Source organism: Triticum dicoccoides, chromosome 4B, assembly GCF_002162155.2.
Source record: "Triticum dicoccoides isolate Atlit2015 ecotype Zavitan chromosome 4B, WEW_v2.0, whole genome shotgun sequence".
Taxonomy (NCBI): Eukaryota; Viridiplantae; Streptophyta; class Magnoliopsida; order Poales; family Poaceae; genus Triticum; species Triticum dicoccoides.
Window position 1 is genome coordinate 495650423 of NC_041387.1, and position 4828 is coordinate 495655250.

Consider the following 4828-nt stretch of genomic DNA (forward strand, 5'->3'; position numbering starts at 1 on the left):
GGAGGAGGGAAGCGGAGGCGAAAGCCAAGAGGAGTGGGAGTCGGACGTCGATGAGGGTGAGGAAGACGCAGGTTCTGACGAGGAGGAAGAGGAGGAGGAAGTTGCGCCTCCTCATTCCGAAAGGAGGTCCAAGCTCGCCCACGACCCTGCGACTGATCGTGGCAAGGGAGTCGCGCCTGCTGGGCAGTCGACTAAATGTCCTCGGACAACTTCACCGACGCCGACTGAAAAGGCGTCGAAGCAACCCCGAGCGGCCCCGTCAAAACTGGCGAAGGCCCTACCGAAGATGAGGATGGAGATTCCGACTGTCTCTGGGTAACGATCGTAACTCATGTTTTCCACTCTCAGTCGACTCAATCGCTGACCGAATGATATTTGCAAATCGCAGTGCTGCTACTTCTGAGACTTCAGCCAGGCATGAGGATCAAGAAATGGAAGATGCTGCAACTTCTCAACCTGGTATGATCTGCGCGGTTTCACTTTCGGTCGATTGAATCTCCATTTTTGATTTTGAATTCCTTCTACAGCTCCACCTAACATTGTCATCAATCTTCCTGACGATGACGACGAAGCGCCGCTGAGGCAGAGGAGGAGCAGAAAGGCGACTGTTGGCAAGACTGCGCAGGTTACGTCAGCACCTGGACCACAGATTCCCGAGGGGGCAATGTTGCTCGGGCTACCATGTCCTTTGCGGAGCCGTTGACGGTTGCCCGCCCTTCGTGGTCGAGTGCTGACCCGCCTTCCCTCTTCTCCACCTACCACGTCCCGGAGGATCAAGCAAGCGCTGCCAAGGAAGCTATACGCTAGGCCGGGATTATGATGGAGCAGGTGAAGGCGATCCGAACTACCAGCCAAGCAGCTTATGATGCGAGCTCAGCTCTCCAGAGCAATGTCCAGGTTAGTTGAACACCGACTGGAAATCTTGATTTTTGTCATGCACCCACTAGGTGTGTCGATTCTACAGTGGACTGCTGGCAGTCGACTATAGTTTTTGTGTCTTGAGATTTCTCACTTTGCTTGTTCCACTCGACCATGGTCGAGTGGAACATTGAAACTGGTGGGGGCACGCTGAGTGCACCCACTGGGTGTAGTACCCGAGACCGTGGTTGATTGCTGGCAATCGGCTGTGGTCTGAATAATTTAATTAATTTTTTTGCTGATAGTTAACTGCTTCCGGTCGACTGATCGACTCTGAGTCTAGCTGCTGACAGTTAACTGCTTCCGGTCGACTGATCGACTCTGAGTCTAGCTGATAGAACTAGTGGGGGCACGCTGAGTGCACCCACTGGGTGTAGTCCCCGAGACTACAATTGAATGTTTTAGATTCACCTGTAGTCTTAGAAATAGTACGATTTTTCCTTTTAGTCACTCGGAAGTGATCTGTCATTCATGTCTGTCGATTGAACTTTCGCAGAAATCTTGTGACCTTGTTTCTTGTTACACCGAATTGGAGAACAAGTATATCCAGCTTGAGCTTGATCAAAAGCTTGTTCAAGAGAACTTCACGAAGGCGAAGGAGGAGGCAAAAGGTATGTTTGGTGAGAATCTTGATGACTGTCCTCACTTCTTGCCTGTCTTCGAATCTGATCTTACTGTGATTTTCGCAGAAAAAATGAAGGATGCTCTAAAGAAGAAGGACCTCGACCTTGCCGAGGCGTAGAAAAGGGTTGCAGACAAGACCAGGCTTGCAGAAGAGAAGTTGGCTTCCGTCAACAAACTCGAACAAGATAACACTCGACTGAAAGCTGCTCTTGACGTGGCCAACCAGGAAGTCACTCGACTAAGGAATGCCAATATGGTCCTAGACGACAAAGCTGGTGAACTGGCAGGAAAGAAAAATGACTTGGAGCTTTATCTGGGAGGACTCGCCAAGAAGCTGTTCCTCATGCTCGAAGGTAACCTCTTATCTCCGATTGGTAGTTACTGACTTGTTGTAAGGGTGTTAGCTTATCCTTGAATCATGTCCACAGAATTCTGCCAAAACTTTGAAGAGGAGACTAGTCGAGTGGAGACTGGCTTGGATCCCATCAATTCTCCGGTGAAGGATGAAACTGCTATGAACGTGCTTCGCCTCGAGTCCCGCATTGCTGCAGTGGTCGATTACCTTGCAAGACTGAAGGCCACTACATCACGCATCGACACATCGCTCTGGCCAGAAGAAACGCTTCAGAATGACCTTGAGTCGCTGATGACTCAACTGAACGAGATTCCGAGTCGAGTGCAAGAGTGGAAGAAGTCTTCTTCCCGGTGCGGTGCTGACGTCGCTCTGTCCTCAGTCCACGTCCACTTCAAAGAAGCGAGAGAGGACAAGCTGGTGTCTCTCAAGGTGGCCACTACTAGGAAGCATGACTTCCGTTCTTTCATGGAGACCTTCATCGCGGCCACCACTCGGATTGCAGATGGGATTGACCTAGACGAGTTCGTTGCGCCTTCCAGCCCTCCGCAGGAGGGGTAAAAACTATTATGCTTGATGATTTGAATTTGCCTCGGAATGCCGAGTGATTTTTGTAACCGCCAAACTTTAACAGGCTTGATGCCTGAGCACTTCTGGGTCCGTAGGACGTTATCCGAACTTGATTTGCCGTTGAAATACGTTTGCTTCTTTTGGACAACTATCTTCTTTGGCTTGGAATATATGTTAGCATCTGAAATGCTCTTTTGCAGGTAGGAGTGAAGTACAAATTGCAGTCGACTTGTGCTTGTCATGTTTGGGCGAGTGCTTGGTTGCAACCAAGCCTCCGAGTGAGAAACTTGTTCCCCACTCGGAAAGATTATAGAAACTTAGGCGAGCACTGGGCTGCAGCTAAGCCCCCGAGTGGGAGGTTTGCTCTCCACTCAGCAGGATTTTTTAGAAACTTAGGCGAGCACTGGGCTGTAGCTAAGCCCCCGAGTGGGAGGTTTGCTCTCCACTTGGCAGGATTTTTTAGAAACTTAGGCGAGCACTGGGCTGCAGCTAAGCCCCCCGAGTGGGAGGTTTGCTCTCCACTCGGCAGGATTTTTTAGAAACTTAGGCGGGCACTGGGCTGCAGCTAAGCCCCCGAGTGGGAGGTTTGCTCTCCACTCGGCAAGATATTTTAGAAACTTAGGCGAGCACTGGGCTGCAGCTAAGCCCCCGAGTGGAAGGCTGGCTTACCACTCGGTAGGATTTTGTTTACTTAGGCGAGTACTTGGACTGCAGCTAAGCCTCCGAGTGGGAGGCTAGCTCACCACTCGGTAGGATTTTGTTTTATCTTTGGCGAAAAGGATTCGCAGCTAAGCCTCCGAGTGGAAGGCTGGCTTACCACTCGGTAGGATTTTTACAAGCTTAGGCGAAACGGGTTCGCAGCTAAGCCACCCACTGGGGGACAAATTTATGAGAGCAAAAGAAACAACAATCACTATTGAAATTATGAAACTCTTTGTCTTTGATGAATACACTACAGGAGTACTTTTTATTACAACTCATCCGAGTGAAAAACTTAAGTATAAAAAGGGCGGAGTAAGTCCGCGTTCCATGCTCTGGGCTCGTCAATCTAGTGCTCGACATTGTAAAGGCGGTATGCCACATTATGGAGAACTTTGGTGACGATGAAGGGACCTTCCCAAGTAGGAGCATGTCACGCCCAATATGCGACCCTATCCAAAAGGAACTCGAAGGTCCCACCAAGGATAGACCCGCATATTGAAACGCTTTTTCAAGGTGGATATCATTACATCAACATTACATAATAGATGGGGATACATACAAGAGGCATACAATGCCATACGAATACAACATCACAATACATAAGAGCAACATCCGACTACGGATGAAACATAAACAGAAACTCAAACGACATCCACCCTACTAGCCCAGGCTGCCGACCTGGAACCTATCCCCTGATCGAAGAAGAAGCAGAAGAAGAACTCAATGCAAGCAAGCATCCCTCTCGCGTCATGATCATCGCACAACCTGTACCTGCAACTGTTGTTGGAGTAATCTGTGAGCCACGAGGACTCAGCAATCCCATTACCATGGGTATCAAGACTAGCAAAGCTTAAAGGGAAAGGAAGGGGGTAAAGTGGTGAGGTTGCAGCAGCGACTAAGCATATATGGTGGCTAACATACGCAGATAAGAGCGATAAGAGAACAAGCGGAACGGTCGTCAACTAGTAATGATCAAGAAGTGATCCTGAACTCCTACTTACGTGAACCATAACCCAGAAACCGTGTTCACTTCCCGGACTCTGCCGAAAAGAGACCATCACAACTACACACACGGTTGATGCATTTTAATTCGGATCTGGTGTCACGTTATCTACAACCGGACATTAACAAATTCCCATCTGCCTATAACCGCAGGCACGGCTTTCAAAAGATTATACCCTGCAGGGGTGTCCCAACTTAGCCCATGATAAGCTCTCGCGATCAACGAAGGATATACCTTCTCCCAGGAAGACCCGATCAGACTCGGAATCCCGGTTTACAAGACATTTCGACAATGGTAAAACAAGACCAGCAAAGCCACCCGATGCACTGACAATCCCGATAGGAGCTGCACATATCTCGTTCTCAGGGCAACACCGGATAAGTCAAGCTACGAGTAAAACCAGCCCTCAAGTTGCCCCGAGGTGGCCCCGCAGGTTGCTCGGTTCGGACCAACACTTAGACAAGCACTGGCCCGGGGGGGGCTAAAATAAAGATGACCCTCGGGTTGGCCGACCCAAGGGAAAGGTATAGGTGGTGGTGAGGCAAATGGTAAAACCAAGGTTGGGCCTTGCTGGAGGAGTTTTATTCAAAGCGAACTGTCAAGGGGGTCCCATAAATCACCCGACCGCGTAAGGAACGCAAAATCCGGGAACATAACAC